Source organism: Phyllobates terribilis, unplaced genomic scaffold (assembly GCF_046119375.1).
Source record: "Phyllobates terribilis strain yellow unplaced genomic scaffold, ASM4611937v1 Scaffold_4__5_contigs__length_816908805, whole genome shotgun sequence".
Taxonomy (NCBI): domain Eukaryota; kingdom Metazoa; phylum Chordata; class Amphibia; order Anura; family Dendrobatidae; genus Phyllobates; species Phyllobates terribilis.
Genome location: NW_027362764.1, coordinates 260646278 through 260666819, shown reverse-complemented (window position 1 = coordinate 260666819; position 20542 = coordinate 260646278). Strand labels below are relative to the sequence as shown.

The 20542-nt window shown below is 41.1% G+C and overlaps 1 protein-coding gene across 3 annotated transcripts in view; it reads left to right on the top strand.

Moving 5' to 3' along the window:
* The window catches only part of SUGCT (succinyl-CoA:glutarate-CoA transferase), a 1771027-nt gene that overhangs the window by 393799 nt on the left and 1356686 nt on the right, over positions 1-20542 (top strand). The window lies entirely within an intron of this gene.

The following is a 20542-nucleotide window of genomic DNA, read 5'->3' as shown; positions in this document are numbered from 1 at the left end:
CAAATATTTTTTCAGAGCTAGATGCAGAAAAAAATTATTTTTAATTTGCAACCTGATGGAGGTCAGTATAGATGGACTAATAGACCAAGTCCCACACACCGCTAGAAGCCCAACTATTTTTTCAGAGCTAGATGCAGAAAAAAATTATATTCAATTTGCAACCTGCTGGAGGTCAGTATAGATGGACTAATAGAACAAGTCTCCCACACACTGCTAGAAGCCCAAATATTTTTTCAGAGCTAAATGAAGAAAAAAATTATTTTTAATTTGCAACCTGATGGAGGTCAGTATAGATGGACTAATAGACCAAGTCCCACACACTGCTAGAAGCCCAAATATTTTTTCAGAGCTAGATGCAGAAAAAAATTATTTTTAATTTGCAACCTGATGGAGGTCAGTATAGATGGACTAATAGACCAAGTCCCACACACTGCTAGAAGCCCAAATATTTTTTCAGAGCTAGATGCAGAAAAAAATTATTTTTAATTTGCAACCTGATGGAGGTCAGTATAGATGGACTAATAGACCAAGTCCCACACACTGCTAGAAGCCCAAATATTTTTTCAGAGCTAGATGCAGAAAAAAATTATTTTTAATTTGCAACCTGATGGAGGTCAGTATAGATGGACTAATAGACCAAGTCCCACACACCGCTAGAAGCCCAACTATTTTTTCAGAGCTAGATGCAGAAAAAAATTATATTCAATTTGCAACCTGCTGGAGGTCAGTATAGAAGGACTAATAGAACAAGTCCCACACACTGCTAGAAGCCCAAATATTTTTTCAGAGCTAAATGAAGAAAAAAATTATTTTTAATTTGCAACCTGATGGAGGTCAGTATAGATGGACTAATAGACCAAGTCCCACACACTGCTAGAAGCCCAAATATTTTTTCAGAGCTAGATGCAGAAAAAAATTATATTCAGTTTGCAACCTGATGGAGGTCAGTATAGATGGACTAATAGAATGATGCTATGCCCAAAAGATTTTACTTCACTAGGTGCAGTAAAAAAATTGGTATTCTATACACAGGTGTTATATCTTGCAACACAGATAGGCTACTCCACTGACTAACACACTCTGCAATAGGCCAAAAAGGATTAGCTTTGCTAGATTCAGCCAAATGCTGTGAAAAAAACTTGCACAGCACTGGCACAGACCTGCCTGGCAAAAACTGATAGGAACTGATGTAACCTAGTCCTGAAAAGGACTCCAATTACAATTAGTCTTTACTCCCACAACCTATCTATTTAAGAGCACAGACCTCCCTGATAAAAGTCGTAGGAAATGCTGTAACCTAGTCCTTAAAAGGACTGCAATCACAACTATTCCCTACTCCCAAGCTATCTGTATATTTGTGCGAAAATTGGCTTGAAATTAACAAGGTATAGCGCACACAGCAACAGCGGTGCCGTCTAACACGCAGCTGCAGCAGTGAGAAAATGGTGGCGACGGGGAAAATGGCTTGGTCTTATAGGGCAAGGACATGTGACATACACTGCCAATGACACATGCCCTTGCTTGTGTGAAAAAAAGCACTTCGCTCCGTGTGTGCGCTGCTGATAGGCTGACAGATTGCACCTCCCCACTGCAAATGCGGGAAAGAGAAAAAAAAATGGAGATCTTCATTGTTCCTGCAGAGATCCATCCCCTGCCCCTCCCCCCACCCCGCTGTACACTCAAACTGCGTATTAACATTAATTTTCATCATTACTGAGAAAAAATCCAGTTATGATTTTGGTGCACGAACAGTTATCGAACATAACCTCGAACAGCCGAATTTTTCTCAAATTGTTCGTGTTCACCGAACGGCTCGAACACCGCCCAAAACAGCTCGAATTTGAGATTGGCGAACAGTTCGAGTAGAACAATGCTCATCTCTACTCCCAGTCTCTGAAGCTTCAATCTCTGTGCAGATATACGCTTTTCTAACATACAATGCAACACCTCCTCCTCGTTTATCAAGTCTGTTTCTTGCAAATAAGTTGTATCCTTTTAGCCTTTTATTCCAATCATGTGTATCGTTCCACCAAGTTTCAGTGATTCCAATGACATCATATTCCTTTTCCTGCATTAGTAGTTCCAATTCTCCTTGTTTGTTGCCCATGCTTTGTGCATTTGTATAAAAACATTTTAGTTTGTGATTGGTTTCTCTTCCTCCCGTATTTTTATTATTTAAATTGTTTTGTCTTTGTTCTTCCTTTCCACTTCCAGTAGCAGAGATCTCAATAGTATTTGTCAGCTGTATGGCTTTTTCTGGCCTTTTGCTTCCCTTCCCACATTGTTCTAGTTTAAAGCTCTTCTGATGAGTGTAGCAAGGCGACTTCCAAATACATGTTTTCCAGTCTTCGTAAGGTGCACCCCATCTCTAGCAAGTAGTCCATCGTATAGGTAATTCATTCCGTGATCCAGAAATCCAAATCCTTGTTGACGGCACCATCGACGTAGCCAGTTGTTCACCTGTAGAATCTTATTCCACCTCATTGTTCCATGGACATCCACTGGGAGGATGGATGAGAAGACCACCTGCGCTCCCAATTCTTTCACTTTCTTGCCTAAGTCTTCAAAGTCACTGCAGATGGTTTCCAGGTCCTTTCTTGCGGTGTCATTTGTCCTCACATGTATTAGCAGGAATGGGTAGTGATCTGTAGGTCTGAAGAGTCTTGATATCCTGTCAGACACATCTTTAATTTTTGCTCCTGGAAGACAGCACATTTCTCTTGAGGTTATGTCTGGTCTGCAGATAGCGGCCTCTGTTCCTCTTAACAGGGAATCCCCCATGACCACTACTCTCCGTTTTTTCTCCACAACATTCTTCTTTCTCCATCCAGGAGGATTCTGAGGGCTTACAAGGTTATTCATTGCTGGCAAAGTCTTATTTTGCTGTATTTCTTCATGGTTCTCCTGCGTGAGAGCCTGGTACTGGTTCCTGAGCAGTATGGGTGCTGACTGCCTCTCGATCCTCCTGCTTCTGTGGGTCACATGCTTCCATTCCTCTGTTTCGTCAGGTGCAGTTCGAATTTCTTCTCTTTCTGAATCATGAAGAGATAATTCTGCTCTGTCTAAGAACTCTTCACCTTCCTTAATGATTTTCAAGGTAGTTAACCTCTCTTCTAGATTTCGCAACTTTTCCTCCAACAGGGACACAAGCTTGCATTTCTGGCATGTGAAGTTTGGCTTTTCCACTGGCAAGTCTGTGAACATGTAGCAGGATATGCAGCTCACCAAATGGCTCCTGGACACTTCCATGTTCTTATTGTTAATGTTCTGAAAACAGTGAAAAAAGCTTAAAAAAAAAGCTTCAAAATGCGCGCGCCGGACTCTTCACTTACCCCAAAATGCAGTGGGAATATGCAAATTATCTCCTCAGGACTCCTCCCCTGGTTTACCGATGTCCTCTTTTCAGCTCCAACAGCCAAAATCCAGTGTTCTTTGAGCTCGCGGAGACTCTTCACTTACCCCAAAATGCAGTGGGAATATGCAAATTATCTCCTCAGGACTCCTCCCCTGGTTTAAAGATTTTTCTGTATTTTCATGACTATGAAAATTGTACATTCACACTGAAGGCATCAAAACTATGAATTAACACATGTGGAATTATATACTTAACAAAAAAGTGTGAAACAACTGAAAATATGTCTTATATTCTAGGTTCTTCAAAGTAGCCACCTTTTGCTTTGATGTCTGCTTTGCACACTCTTGCCATTCTCTTGATGAGCTTCAAGAGGTAGTCACCGGAAATGGTCTTCCAACAATCTTGAAGGAGTTCCCAGAGATGCTTAGCAATTGTTGGCCCTTTTGCCTTCACTCTGCGGTCCAGCTCACCCCAAACCATCTTGATTGGGTTCAGGTGTGGTGACTGTGGAGGCCAGCTCATCTGGCGTAGCACCCCATTACTCTCCTTCTTGGTCAAATAGCCCTTACACAGCCTGGAGGTGTGTTTGGGGTTATTGTCCTGTTGAAAAATAAATGATGGTCCAACTAAACGCAAACAGGATGGAATAGCATGCCGCTTAAAGATGCTGTGGTAGCCATGCTGGTTCAGTATGCCTTCAATTTTGAATAAATCCCCAACAGTGTCACCAGCAAAGCACCCCCACACCATCACACCTCCACCTCCATGATTCACGGTGGGAACCAGGCATGTAGAGTCCATCCGTTCACCTTTTCTGCTTCGCACAAAGACACGGTTGTTGGAACCAAAGATCTCAAATTTGGACTCATCAGACCAAAGCACAGATTTCCACTGGTCTAATGTCCATTCCTTGTGTTCTTTAGCCCAAACTTGTCTCTTCTGCTTGTTGACTGTCCTTAGCATTGGTTTCCTAGCAGCTATTTTACCATGAAGGCCTGCTGCACAAAGTCTCCTCTTAACAGTTGTTGAAGAGATGTGTCTGCTGCTAGAACTCTGTGTGGCATTGACCTGGTCTCTAATCTGAGCTGCTGTTAACCTGCGATTTCTGAGGCTGGTGACTCGGATAAACTTATCCTTCGAAGCAGAGGTGACACTTGGTCTTCCTTTCCTGGGGCGGTCCTCATGTGAGCCAGTTTCTTTGTAGTGCTTGATGGTTTTTGCAACTGCACTCGGGGACTTTTTCAAAGTTTGCCCAATTTTTCGGATTGACTGACCTTCATTTCTTAAAGTAATGATGGCCACTCGTTTTTCTTTACTTAGCTGCTTTTTTCTTGCCGTAATACAAATTCTAACAGTCTATTCAGTAGGACTATCAGCTGTGTATCCACCTGACTTCTGCACAACACAACTGATGGTCCCAACACCATTTATAAGGCAAGAAATCCCACTTATAAAACCTGACAGGGCACACCTGTGAAGTGAAAACCATTTCCGGTGACTATCTCTTGAAGCTCATCAAGAGAATGCCAAGAGTGTGCAAAGCAGTTATCAAAGCAAAAGGTGGCTACTTTGAAGAACCTAAAATATAAGACATATTTTCAGTTGTTTCACACTTTTTTGTTAAGTATATAATTCCACATGTGTTAATTCATAGTTTTGATGCCTTCAGTGTGAATGTACAATTTTCATAGTCATGAAAATACAGAAAAATCTTTAAATGAGAAGGTGTGTCCAAACTTTTGGTCTGTACTGTATATATATAGAAATCTTGCAATGTTCACACTGGCCTGTTTCAAGAAATTCACATGTAAAGTGAACAGACTCTGACCCTATCTTTTGTTCTGAAGCATCTAATGAGCATGTGCAAAAGTTATTTTGAAGGGAGGGGAACAGTCAGTTATGATATTGCCTGTTGTGATTGGTGTACCCTGTGTAATCAGGTGTGTATAGAGGTGTTATTCAATATTGGAATCCTGATTTTGAGGAAACTGCTGTAAATTCTTCCTGAAAGGACAAGAAGTAGGAGTCTAAGGCTATGTTCACACATTGCATTTTTTATGCAAATTTTTAGCTGCATTTTCCAGTATCAGCAAAGTCTATGAGATTCCAGAAATCTCACGCACACACCTTGGATTTTGTTTGATCAATATTTTGTGCTTTGCATGTTTTTTTGCAGAATAGAGCATGTCACTTCATTCAGCGTTTTTTCAGCATTTTCACCCATTGGAAGTAATGGGTTGTGAAAAAAAGCCTAGTGTGAACATACCTATCAGGTTTTGCTGCGTTTTTAGTGGAACAAAAAAAGTAAGTATGTGAAACTCATTTATTTTTGTGATTTTACCATCTTGCCTTGGTCACCTGAGACTGCTGTTTGGATTAGAACAGTGTAATTAAATTAGTTATGTGTCCAGTGTAAACATTGGCTCTCCTAAGTGTGAGACTGAACAGTACCTGTGGCCCATGGTGGTGTAAAATTGAACAATGCCTATGGCAGACCATAGTGTGAAAATAAATAGTGTCCTACAAACTCAATGCACTGCCAGTGTCTTAGAAAAACTATTCCTGAACAATTCACATCCCCCCATTGTTACATTTGTAATTCTGGTTAATATGGTTTCACACATGTCTTGCATTGGTGACCTGTGTTCATGCTTCTGTGGGAGAAGCAAAGCTGAACTTTGGGATCCTGAAAAACACAGCAAAAACACACAAAAAAACACACCAAAACGAGCTTCTTTCCTGCCAAGACAACAGTTTTTGCTGCACAAAAAAAAACGCTAAATGCAATGTGTGAACATAGCCTAAAATAGCCTTAGTGGCCAGTATGAAAATAGCATGATTTTTTTTTTTCTATATGAAAAAAATGTGTTATGGAAAAAAATGGCAAATTTATTTATTTTTTTAAATGCATGTAACGCGAAAACCTAATTTGAAAAATTTTCATTTTCTGATGAAACATTTCTTTTAAGAAGGAGTAATCATGACCAGATAATCCTCCCTTTTTGGGTCATTCAGTGCACCTTTGAAATTGAAAAGGAGTGCATTAAAATATTCACAATATGAGGCACGCTTTTAGCAAATACAGGTTCAGGTTTTAGAAAGATTAGGAATGCTATTTAGCATTAAAAATGTATGTAAAGACGTGTGCCATTTTTTCCAATGACAATATGTTTTGGATTTTATGTGACCAATAGTAATTACAATTTTTTATGTCAGTAAAAATGCACGAATTTTGAATGTGTTTTTGATGTTTTTTTCTGCTAATAAAAATGATAGCATGTATTGCCACCCTCAGTGATTTTTCTCATATGCAATAAATGGTCCAAGTTTCACCAGTGTTTCATCAGAGTTTGGTCAGATTGTTAGTTTTTACCATCAGAGTTTGGTTAGAGTTTCATTAGTTTTTTTTTTTTTTTAAAAAAAGGTTTCTCAACTTTCTCATTTCAAAATTTTGTGAAAAACGGACAGCAAGCGGATGGCATCTGAGCGATGTCCAATATTTTAACTGAACCATAGACTTGCACTGGTGATTGTGAACTGGCAATCAGATCAAGATCGGACATATTTTTATGATTTTGTGAAGACCACTCAGTCTGCAAAATTACAGGGACATGTAAACAGGCGCATAGAGGTACGAGTTCTATCTGTGAAAATACGAATAGAACTGATGCCCAAAAAACTGATGTCTGAATGGGCCTTAAGGCCTGACATTAATTAGCACTCAGAAACTAGTAATAAGCCATGCCTGGAAGTAAATATCTGTTGGAACACAAAAATGTATATATAGTTTGTTATATTTGCACCCAGTATGAGAGAGAAGTACAGTGGCTTGCAAAAGTAGTCACCCCATTGGCTCTTTACCTATTTTGCTAAATTACAACCTATGTTTAAATATTTTTGTAAACCGGTGTGTGTGTGATGCATCAGCACTAACTAGTCTAAGTTGGTGACGTGAGAAGAATATAGGCATAAATTAAATTTATGGGATCAATAAACTAAAAATTGCCATGTGCATATGCATTTACCCCTTTTGCGATGAAGCCCCTAAATATTTCTGTTGCAAGCAATTACCTTCATAAGTCACATGCTTAGTGAAAGTGTCACATGGTCTGTCAGTATATACACACCTTTTCTAAAAGGCATCAGAGGCTGCAACACCATTAGGCAAGAGGCACCACTAACTAAACAGCACTATGGAAACCAAGGAGATCTCCAAACAAGTCAGGGACAAAGTTGTTGAGAAGTACAAGTGATGGTTGGGTTATAAAAAATAAAAATCCCAATCTCTGATGATCCCCCTGAGCAACATCAAATCCATTATCATCAAATGGAAAGAACATGGTACCACAACAAACCTGCCAAGAGAGGGCCGTCCACCAAAACTCTTAACATGGGCAAGGAGGGTCTTAATCAGAGAGGCAGGACAGAGACCGAAGGTAGCAGACTAGAGTATATGTCCATTCGACCACAATAAGCCATACACTCCATAGAGGTGGCCTTTATGGAAGAATTGGCAGAAATAAGCCCTTACTTACACACAAAAATTGTAAGGGTCGTTTTAAGTTTGCCAAAAGACATGGGAGACTCCCCAAATATATGAAGGAAAGTGGTGTGGTCAGATGAGACTGAAATTGAACTTTTTGGCCACCAATGTAAACGCTATATCTGGCACCAAACCTGTTTCAGTCTATCAGTGATTTGATACTGGGACGGAGGTCCACCTTCCAACAAGACAATGACCCAAAGCATACTGCTAAATCAGCACTTGAGTGGTTTAAGGTGAAATGTCTAAATCTTTTGGAGTGGCCTAGTCAAAGCCCAAACCTTAATCCAATTGAGAATCTGTGGTCAGACTTGAAGATTGCTGTTCACCAGAGGAAACCATCTAACTTGAAGGAGCTGGAGCAGTTTTACTTTGTGGAATTTATTATTTATTATGCTTTGCTTTTATAGCTCTATCATATTTCACAGCTCTTTACATACATTATCATCGCTGTCCCCAATGGGGCTCACAATCTAAATTCCCTATTAGTATGTCTTTGCAAAGTGGGAGGAAACCGGAGTACCCAGAGGAAACTCACGCAAACACAAGGAGAACATACAAACTCCTTACAGATGTTGTCCTTGGTGGGATTTGAACCTAGAACCCCAGTGCTGCAAGGCTGCATTGCTAACCACGGAGCCACCATGCTGCCCCAATGAGGAATGGGCAAAAATCCCAGTGGCAAAATGTGGAAAACTCATAGAAAGTTATCCAAAGCGACTTGCAGCTATAATTGCCGCAAAAGGAGGCTCTACAAAGTAATGACTTTAGGGGGGAGGGAGTGAATAGTTATGTACACTGAAGTTTTAAGTTACTTTGTCTTATTTGTCATTTGCTTCACAAAAAAGAAAACCAAATGTTCACAGTTGTAGGCATGTTCTTAACATGAAATGTTGCAAACCCTAAGAAAAACCTGTGAGATTCCAGGTTGTGAGGTACCAAAACTCGAAAAATGCCAAGGTGGTGAATACTTTCGCAAGCCACTGTAAATGTAATGTTTTGGTAATATTATGGACAGCTGTGATTCTTCACTGCTAGACAGTAAATAATCACCGTATATACTCGATTATAAGCCGACTTTTTCAGCACATTTTTTATGCTGAAAAAGCCCCCCTTGGCTTATACATGGGTATATACTTATATACATAGTATATACCGGTAGGGTGGGGGGGATAATGGCGGGCACAGGCAGTAGCCACTGCTGCAGCTACCATGTGTGCCCGCTGCTAAAGAGAATGAATATTCACTCTTCCCCACGTCCCATATTCATTCTCTTTAGTAGCGGGCACAGAGGATCCAGCTGCTGACTGTGCGCGTTATTAAAGAAAATGACTATTCACTCCTCTCCACAGCCATAGTCCCGTGATATCAGTGACATCATGCGTTGCTCAGATGCGGCAGTGAACTGCTGCTGGCAGACAGGATGCTACGCTGGAGCAGAAGGGAGTAAGGTAAGTATGAGTGTTTATTTTTTTCATGTGTGCAGTGATGAGGGCCACGCACACCAGGATTGGGGATCAGGGGGTGATGCATACCAGGATTGGGGATGATGGGGTGATGCATACCAGGATTAGGATGAGGGGTGCCATGCATACCAGGATTAGGATGAGGGGTGCCATGCATACCAAGATTGGGGATGAGGGGGCCATGCATACCAAGATTGGGGATTAGGGGGCCATGCATACCAGGATTGGGATGAGGGGTGCCATGTATACTAGGATTTGGGATCATGTGGACATGCATACCAGGATTGGGATGAGGGGTGCCATGCATACCAAGATTGGGATGAGGGGTGCCATGCATGCCAGGATTGGGGATGAGGGGGCAATGCATACCAGGATTGGGGATGAGGGGGTGATGCATACCAGGATTGGGGATGAGGGGGCCATCCATACCAGGATTGGGGATGAGAGGGTGATGCATACCAGGATTGGGGATGAGGGGGCCATGCATACTAGGATTGGGATAAGGGTGCCATGCATACTAGGATTGGGGATGATGGGGCCATGCATACCAGGATTGGGATGAGGGCTGCCATGCATACCAAGATTAGGATGAGGGGTGCCATGCATACCAAGATTGGGGATGAGGGGGTCATGCATACCAGAATTGGGGATTAGGGGCCATGCATTCCAGGATTGGGATGAGGAGTGCCATGCATACTAGGGCTGGGGATGATGGGGTTATGCATACCAGGATTAGGGATGAGGGGTGCCATGCATACTAGGATTAGATTGAGGGTGCCATGCATACCAGAATTGGGGATGAGGGGGCCATGCATACCAGGATTGGGGATGAGGGGGCCATGCATACCAGGATTGGGGATCAGGGGGCCATGCATACCAGGATTGGGGATCAGGGGGCCATGCATACCAGGATTGGGGATGAGGGGGCCATGCATACCAGGATTGGGGATTAGGGGGTGATGCATACCAGGATTGGGGATGATGGGGTGCTGCATACCAGGATTGGGGATGAGGGGTGCCATGCATACCAGGATTAGAATGAGGGGTGCCATGCATACCAAGATTGGGGATGAAGGGGCCATGCATACCAAGATTGGGGATTAGGGGGCCATGCATACCAGGATTGGGATGAAGGGTGCCATGCATACTAGGATTTGGGATGATGTGGCCATGCATACCAGGATTGGGATGATGGGGACATGCATACGAGGATTGGGATGAGGGGTGCCATGCATACCAGGATTGGGATGAAGGGGCCATGCATACCAGGATTGGGGATGAGGTGGCCATCCATACCAGGATTGGTGATGAGTGGGCAATGCTTACCAGGATGGGGAAATTTACCAGTAGTTGCTGCATTTCCCACCCTAGGCTTATACTCGAGTTAATATGTTTTCCCAGTTTTTTTGTGTTAAAATTAGGTGCCTCGACTTATACGGTACAGTATATGTGGTACATGGATGTAATATTTCTTTAAGAAAGTTCTCTAACTTTGTATGTCTGTAACATCTGAAATAATATAACCATGTTACATATGTTGTTACAACTGAATATTTTGCAATTGGCTGGTAAAGTGATGAAGTTATGTTACATTTAAAGCATTGTTAAATATTGTCAAAATGAGAGCGATACCATTACACACTTCACTGTATCTATTCCCAGTGCAGACAAGTCTAAGAACTAATCTCTGTAATATAGCACCACAGGGTAAAATAGACATGCGAAGTATGACTGGATTGGTTTGTTCACAAAGTAGAGATGTCACTTAATACACCAGCTAGGGCCTGGGATTAGACTGATACAAGAGCTTCAAAAAAAGCTAGGATTAAATCTTTGGTATATAGTGTACTAGAAAACAAAGCATCTCCGACTGATAAGGACAAACAGAAAGATAGTAGGTGCAGATTGTTAGATGGTCAAATAAAAGAAGTTATCATTGGCAAAATACATTCTATTGTTTGGAAGTAATGCTAGATGATTGGGATTTAATAATGTCATTATGAAGTGGGCTGGTGGGCACCTATACTGTTTCACTCTTCTATTCATTCATCATATCTTTAGCCAAGTCATCTCGGCTTAAGATGATTTACTTTTAGGTCATCTGTGAATTAAAACATAAAGACTGTGGGAAAGACCCAGGAAATTGACCTAGGAAATTCAGACGCAGAAAATGCTGACAGTTCTGGAGTATTTTAGTATGTGTATATGTAAACATCTCCATTATTATCTTTCTAGGCACAGCATATAGATTTCATAGACAAAATTTGAATTAAAGTGGGTTTAGATTTTTTTTCATACCCGTAATATTTTTGCATTTTATTTTAATACCCGTAATATTTTTGCTTTCTTTCACACTTTTTTGTGTATTCTAAATATTTTATATTTTACATGTAACAAATGTATTGACTAAAGTTAGATGTTGTGAGATATAACATGTCTGGCATATTTGTGTGTATATTTTTTTAAGTGTTGAGAAATTATGCCCAAAAACAAGGTTGTCAGCTTTTTCCTATTCGACACTTGACTACAGTCAAAGTTTCTTTGTCTTTTGACCCTCCCAATTGTCTGTTTAGCAGTAGTAAAAAAATAAAACTGAGATTTTGCTTTTTGGTTTGTATTCATTTTTTTGTTTTAAAAGGATTGTCTAACTCATTTATTTACTTTTAAAAGCCAATGATTGTTCTAATATAGTAATTGAGGCTATACTCATAGCTTCTAAATCCTGCCACAAGGGTGATCTACTAGAAGAGGAAGTAGCTGCTTGTAAAGGGTTAGCCTATTATTGGGAGACATAGCTGCCTACAGAATGCTGCCTTTTTTGTTGTATCTCCTGAATATATTTTTGTGAACATCTGATAACAGATATTGACCATTTTAGCTTGATTTGACTAGTACTTTACACTTTATTTACAATAGTTTAATAAAATAGTTGCCATAATTTTGAATTCTTGGTGATTTACGAGCGAGAATAAAAAATTATGTATTTTTTTTCTGATAGTTGATTAAAATAAATTCTACAGCCAGTTTGTCTGCCTTGGAGATTAACACCCTTGGTTTTCAGTTGATATCCCTAATATATACATGAATAGGAATGCATTTACTGCATTTGATTAACTCTCCTGAAAGGGTTTTTTCTTGATACATATGGCACATTTTGTTGCTATAAATGGCAGAGTTTTCGATCCATTGGTATTTCTGATGTCCAGGCAGTTGGAGCGAATACATGTTAGAGGTATGCGCGCACATTAGGTAGGTCACTTACTGGAGCTTCATGCCTGTGATGTGTTGGTATTCTTGATCCATGACTATGGAGGTAGCAATTGTGTATGCTACTTACCGGGGACCTCTACCTTGATGGTTTTTGCGGGACAAGTTGTAGTTTATGAGGACTTGTGCTAGCATCATAGGTTCCCGATTCATGAAGAAGCATAAGCTTTTTCATGAATCAGGAGTGCCAGACGAGTGTTGTACATCTGTTTGCGCCTTGTCACAAATCCTACTCCAGCGCGGGTGAATGTGAGGTGTCCATGTATTACACTGTTAGACATTAAACAATTTGCACCAAATTTATATCAATCTCCGCTCCATTAAGAAAGTTCTGAGGAATGGTGGGTACATAAACTTAGCTCAAGCCCTTTCATTTCAAATGAAAATGTATGGCCAGACACAATTTTTCCCCCTGGCGATCACCAAGAGTTGGAGAAACTAAACCCACAGCATTTATTTAAGTAAGTTGGCTTTGGGAGGAATTTCTTTTATTTGTTAAATTGTTTTTTTTCTTTATTTAATATTTATTATATTGTTTAAAGTAAATTCAATGTGAATTATGTTAAAAGGTAGTAGTGCTTTTGTGTAAATATGATGTAGCATGTTAATTAAAAAGGCTTATGTCATTTCTGGTAGATGTTGTTCTAAAGTGGTAAAGACAAGTGTTTTTAATATCGAAAAAATATAAAATTTAATTGATGCCTATTTAGTGAAAATTTAGTAGCAAAAGACCAAAATAATGTGTAGTAAACTTTGAAGGAAACACTTAAATACTATCTTCACAAAATCAAAATGAACAATTCTGCTGCACTCTTCTGATTGCACAGTAACTTGGATCTGGCCACTATGGGCAGGAAACAGAACAACATAAGTTTTGGATGGATTTTCCCATAACATGTATTTATGGCTCTAGCATGATGGTTCAGTGTATTTTCTCACATACCAAAGTAACAGCAGTGCAGCAGATGAAATCAAAAGTTAATTTGGAATGTGTGGTATGCGGCTATCCCCCTTAACATTATACCTTAAAATGGAAACAAAAAAAGAAAAGAAAGAGTAAATGGATTCAAGACACAATGAAATGGCCATGTGTATCATTTACAAATGCTCTTCTAAAACAGGAGTGCATTGCTGTAGAGCACACGTGTCAAACTCCGGCCTGTAGGCCAAATCTGGCCCACAGGGTGGTTATATTTGGCCCCTGACACCAAAACCGCCACCCCTATGAGGGGCCATTATACTGTATGGAGAACTATGCGGGCCCATTATTCTGTATGGAGGGCTATGTGAGGCCCATTATTCTGTATGGAGGACTATGTGGGGCTCATTATACTGTATACTTGTTGGCCCATGACTTTGTTCAAGTTTTTCATTTTGGCCCTCTGTGTTTTTAAGTTTGTCATCCCTGCTGTAAAGATTGAACATCTGGAATACTTTTTGTACTGTAAACAAGATAATGATCAATATAACAGGTTACATCCTGTATTTATCAACTCCAACTGCAGAGCAGTAAGGTCCCTCATACATGTTAAAGTTGTCTGAAACTGCAGATTTTTCTGTCACCCATGATGGCACCAACGAGAGAGGGGATCCACCCTTCAAGGACAGGAAACCTTCAAGATAAAAAGGGTGGCGCCTCTCTCTGCCTCAGTGGTTTCCTGTCCTTGATGGGGGACCTTTTACCTCGTCGGCGGCAAGAAGACAAGAAGATGAGCTTACCCAGGCCGAGGCCGGTTGGTTGTGGCAGGGCATAGTCTTTGTTGCGGCCGCCTCCATGTGTGCTGGAAGCACCGCAGAGGGTGCCCGATGGGGTCTCCTCATGTGCGGGCTGAGGCTTGCGGCACCTACACAGTCCTGGTTGCTGGCATCCCCACGTCCCGGAAGTGACGTGATGGAGCGCGACCAGAAGTGACAAATCCGGAAGTCGTACTCCGATGACGCGCGCTGGGACCTCCGACCCACAGATGTAATTTTTAGTGATGGTACCGGAAGCTGCGGGGTAACACTGGCCAGTGATCTCCCAGGCACGATGGTACTTAAGGGTAGATCACCGGCCAAGTAGGGGCGCAGTGTCATACAGAATGGCTTCCCAGCAGCCCTCCCCACCGCATCAGCAGCAAGAACCGCAGACCATGCTGCAGCTGCAGCAGCACGAGGAGGTGGAGCAGCCGCAGCATGTGCAGCCTCGGCGCCAGAAGTACACCCAGGAACAGTGTCCACCACAGGATAGGAGTGGTGGGCAGTCTGGGACATTCAGCACCAGGGATTCAAGATCCAGCTGGCGTATCTCAAGCAGGATCAATGATCTCTTTCTGGATGCCCCTAGAGAGAGTATAGGGAAGTCCAAGTACAGGGTGTGTGCCCTGTGTGAACGAGGTCTGGCAAAGGACTGGCCAAAAAAGTTATGTCAGCAGTGTATTGAGGAGATAATTTCGGAGGGAACTCCGAACTTCGCTTCAAATTTAAAATCCATTATTAAGATGGAGGTTGAGAGATCGCTAAAATCCTTTTCTCACCCAAAAGAAGCTTTCCAGACCCGTAAATCAAAATCTCCACCCACCCTCTCAGATTCAGAGTCTGGCGAAGGAATGTTGGATGTCTCTACTGACTCCTCCTAATCAAATATCAAGTCAAGCACAGGTCACTGTTTTCCCCTGGAAAGTATTGATAATCTGGTTAAAGCCATCAGGTCGACAATGGGGCTGGTTGACAAGAAGGCAAAAAAATCGGTCCAAGACATAAAGCTTGGGACTCTGGATCGGAAAAACACAGAGTTTTTCCGATCAATGATAAGGTGCAAGGACTCATCAAGAAGGAGCGGGATAGACTGGAAAAGAAGGGTCCCCTTCCATCTTCCTTCAAAAGGTGATGGGGAAGCTACTGCATCCATGGAATAAGGCCCCGAAGCTGGATGTTGCGGTATCCAAAGCTTCAAAAAGATCTTCCCTCCCTTTTGAAGATACAGGGTTACTGAAGGACCCAATGGACCGGAAGGTGGATACCTTCCTTAAAAGTACCTGGGAGTCATCGGCAGGGGTGTTAAAACCAGCCATAGCTGCAACCTGTACTGCCAGATCTCTCATGGTTTGGCTAGACAGGTTAAAAGACCAGGTTAAAAACAACAAAAAGAGAGAAGAATTTTTTAGTTAACAAAGAACCGGCTATGGCTTTTTTTACCATGTCCCCAAAGTCCATGAGGACCTCGTAAATCCACCTGGATGACCTATTATTTCGGGGATTAATTCTCTCACTAGCTGTTTGTCACACTATCTGGATTTACATTTGCAAGCACATGTCAAATCACTGCCCACATATTTGAAAGACTCGAACCACCTCATTAGTCTCTTGGAGGGAATGGATTGGGAGGAGAATTTCTTATTTCTAACCCTAGATGTGGTAGCATTATATTAAAATATAGAACATAATTTGGGTATAAGAGCTGCCAGATTTTATTTGGAGAAAAATGAAAAAATGCCAGATGAACAAGTAGAATTCCTTCTGACTGGTTTGCAATTCATTTTGCGTCATAACGTCTTTGAGTTTGATGGACAACTGTACCTGCAGCAGCATGGTACCGCAATGGGGACTCGGGTAGCCCCAAGTTTTGCTAATTTATTTATGGGGCTATTCGAGTCCCTATCCCCACTTAATTCAGAAAAATACAAAGACAACATAATAATGTATAAACGTTTTATAGATGACTTAATAATCAGCTGGAGAGTTGATATAGAACAAGCCCATCTGCTGGTGAGGGAAATGAATCAAAACACATGGGGTATTTCCTTTACGTTCACTATCAGCGCAGAAAAAATAGTTTGCTTGGATTTAGAGATTTCACACATGAAAAAGAAAATAGTAACAAAAACACATTTTAAAAAAGTAGACTTCAATGGATATTTACATTATAACAGTGCACACTATACTAAATGGAAGAATAATATTCCATTTAGTCAATATTTAATAATAAGGAAAAATAATAGTAGTGAACAGGATTATATAACACAAAGCAAATCCTGACTAACAGATTTCGGGAAAAAAAGTATCCAAAAACCCTAATACAACAAGCTTATAAGGTAAACTTAGCAAAAACTCAGGGTGAATGTTTGAAAAAAACGCTTGAAAATACTAGAGAAAAAAGCACTGAAAAAACGGTGAGAGAAAATGCTGTCATGGATATAACTAAATCTCACCTGAAATCTAATGATGAGAAATGGCAGTTCAATTTCATTACAGCCTATAATAAAGATAACGAAAAAATTTGTGGAATCTTGAAAAAACACTGGTATATCTTAAAACAAGATCCCTTGCTGCGAACTGTATTACCACAAGTCCCCAATATGACATTTAGAAGGGGAAAAACAATAGGGAACATGGTAGCTCCCAGCCGATTGAAAAACTTCATGAAAAACCACAATTGCTCAAAAAAGGTGAATAAACCTGGAGTATATAAATGCAACCAGAAAAAAATGCCAGTGCTGCTATAATATAGCAGATAAACAACAACACATAGTTTCCAAGAGTACAGGTGAAATATTTCAGATAGAACAACATTTGACATGTACAAGCGACTTTGTTATATACGTTATAAATTGTGACTGTGGCCTCCAGTATGTGGGAAGACCACGCAAATGGTCCAAACCCGACTGAATGGCCACAGACACAATGCCAGAGTCGGTCTCCTTATCCATAGTCTATCAAGACACCTTTTGCTAACACATAAAAAAGAATTCAATGTTACTTTGACACCGATTGAACAGATCCCTAGAGATATTTCCAATGGGATACAACAGTTAAATAAAAAGGAGGCCTTCTGGATATACAGATAGAGAACATATAATACTGCTAAATTTTTGGGGTTAAAAATCGAAGTCTGCAAACCTCGTGAATGAGGCAGAGGGAGAAAAGCTAAAGAGAATAAAAAGAAAAATTAAGCACCCGGAGACTATAACTGCGAGTGGCTCAACGGAGTAAATACACAAGTATTGTAGATATGGGTAATCTAAATGTATGAGTTCTAATCCCGGCAGATACTGGTTCATCTATTGGTGATAAATTCGTTATACCTTAGAATTGGGAGAAATATTTTTCCCTTACTGGTGATGTAGTAGATAAGATAAAAAATGGAGTTCTTAATATCGATGACATCGTTATATTCTAGAATCGGGAGAAATATTTTTCCCTTATCAGTGAAGTAGAAAATAGGATAGTAAATGGAGTCATATGACAAATCATTTTATTAATTTTATAGAGGAAAATTTTTTTTTTTATTGAATAGGAAAGAACAATATATAGTGATGTTTTTTTTTGTTTATTTATTTTTTTCTCTCTTTCCAAATCAATATAGAGTTCACTTTTAATTAACTGCTTAATACCTTCTAGAAGTGCACATGTGTTTTTAATTGATGAAAATTGATCGAGGGGTTGGATTAGTTCCTCCTCCTCTTTTTATTCTATATAAATGCATCCTTAAAAGACAATTATGATTTTACCTGATGAAGGCTAATCTTATGTATAGCCGAAACGCGTTGTTTGTATAAAAATAAACTGGATTATTCCTGAAAGATTTGGAGTAAGTAATGAATCACCTGGAAGCGCTCCCTGACTGGAAACTCTTTCTTACAGGTTAAAAACAACGCATCACAGGATTCCATTCTGGCCACTCTTCCGGTGTTAAAAGGAGCCTCTGCAGATTCCACCAGGTTGGCAGCTAGATCTGCCAGCCATAGAGCAGTCTGGTTAAAATGTTGCTCAGGGCATATGCAGACAAAAGGAAAGTTATGTACTCTTCTGTGTGAAGGAGACTTTCTTTTTGGCTCCACTCTAGACACGATTCTTGAGAAGGCAGGGGACAACAAGAAGAGATTCCCCAAATATTCCTTTTCAGTGTTTAAGCAGTCCTTTCGGAGGAAGAACTTTACCTACAGAAGAGCGTCCACGGAACAACCTAGATGGAAGGATCGTTCCAGGAAGGGAAAAGGTTTTCTGTTCGGCAGGCCTTCCCAAGAAGGTCAAAAATGCCCAAAGTGAATCTTTATCCCAGGTGGGAGGGAAGCTCTCTCTCTCTTACTTCCAGCCTGGGAAAGGATCTCTTCCAACAGTTGGATCCTCAGTTTGATAAAATCAGGATTGAGGCTGGAATTTCTGAGGAACCCGCCAGAGCGATTCATCCTGACTTCCACATGATCCTCTCCGCCAGAACAACAGGCGTTGGAGGACGAGGTGTTGAACCTCCTAAGAAAGAATGTGTTATAGGAAGTGTCTCCACAAGAGGAAAGGAGAGGATTCTATTCCCCTTTGTTCCTTGTGAAAAAAACAGATGACACATACAGGGTAATAATCAACCTGAAGGGCCTGAATAAATTCCTGAACATTCCATCATTCAAGATGGAGACAATAAGATCAACAATAAGTTTACTATTTCCCGGTTGCTATATGCCAGTACTAGACCTGAGAGGTGCATATTGTCATGTGCCAATCCATCAGAGCTTTCAGAGATACCTCAGAGTGGCCATAACTGTACGGGGAATCATCAGGCACTTTCAGTACAGAGTCCTCAGTGGCGCCCCGCATATTTACAAAACTTATAGCTGAAGTTACGGCCCATCTCAGAGAGGAAGACAGATTGATCATCCCATGCTTGGACGATTTCCTAACAGTTGGAAGAACTTACGATCATTGTCTGGCTCAAGTGGATCATATGTGCGCCATCTTAAGAAACATAGGATGGTGTTTAAACCTGGAAAAATCCAAATTGACTCCACAGACAACTTTTTTTAGGCCTCACCCTGGATTCAGTTTCGCAAGAATGCCTCCTGCCCAACCAGAAAAAAATAAAAAATAAAAAACCTGGTTTCAGTGGCCATAACAAATCCAGTAATGACTCTCAGGGGGGCAGTGTCTCTACTGGGATCTCTCACCTCCTGCCTTCCAGCAGTAAGTTGAGCCCAATTTCATGCAAGGGAGTTACAATGTGACATCTTAAAAAACGAAGTCATCCTCCAAGGGCATCTGGAGGGCAAATTGACACTCCCTCACAATGTAATACATTCACTACATTGGAGGTTGAGGGTGGACATGGTTCAAATGAGCGTCCCCTGGGTTCCCATTTTTACCAGAGTAATTACCACAGATGCTAGCCTCAGGGGGTGGGGGCACATCTAGACAACCACCTGATACAAGGAACTTGATCAGAGAAGGAAAGTCTGGAGTCCTCAAACATGTGAGAACTGCGTGCAGTAGAGAACAAGCTAATCAGCTTTTTACCTGTCTTACAAGGTCACCACGTAAAATTACTGTCCGACAATGAGGTCACAGTAACGTATGCAAATCACCAAGGGGGAACTCGCTTGAAATCACTTATGCAGATAGCAGGGAGGATACTTTCTCTGGTGGAGGGGAAAATTCTGTTGTTAAATGCTCTTCATATCAGAGGGAAGGACAACACTAAGGCAGATTTTTTGAGTCACAGGCCACTGTTGCAGGCAGAATGGGCTCTAAACTTTTCAGTCTTCTGTCAACTAGCCGCCATGTGGGGGTCACCGGAGATCGACCTATTTGCGACCCATCAGAACAGCAAATTAAAAAAGTTCTGTTCTCTGAATCCTATGGAAAATCTTCTGGTAGTGGACGCCTTTCAGTGCAGATGGGATTTCCGACTGACGTATGCCTTTCCACCAACATGCCTAATTCCAGCTGTTTTGAAGAAGGTCAGGGAGGATCGGGCACGGGAGATCCTTATAGCCCCCTTCTGGCCCAAGAGACCATGGTTCTCTTGGCTGAGAAACATGTCAGTCACAGACCCCTGGATTCTTCCAGAGATCCCCGACTGTCTTGCTAAAGGTCCTATATTCCATACGCAGATGAAAGGTCGGCACTTAGCAGCCTGGAACTTGAGAGTTCATTACTAGAAGT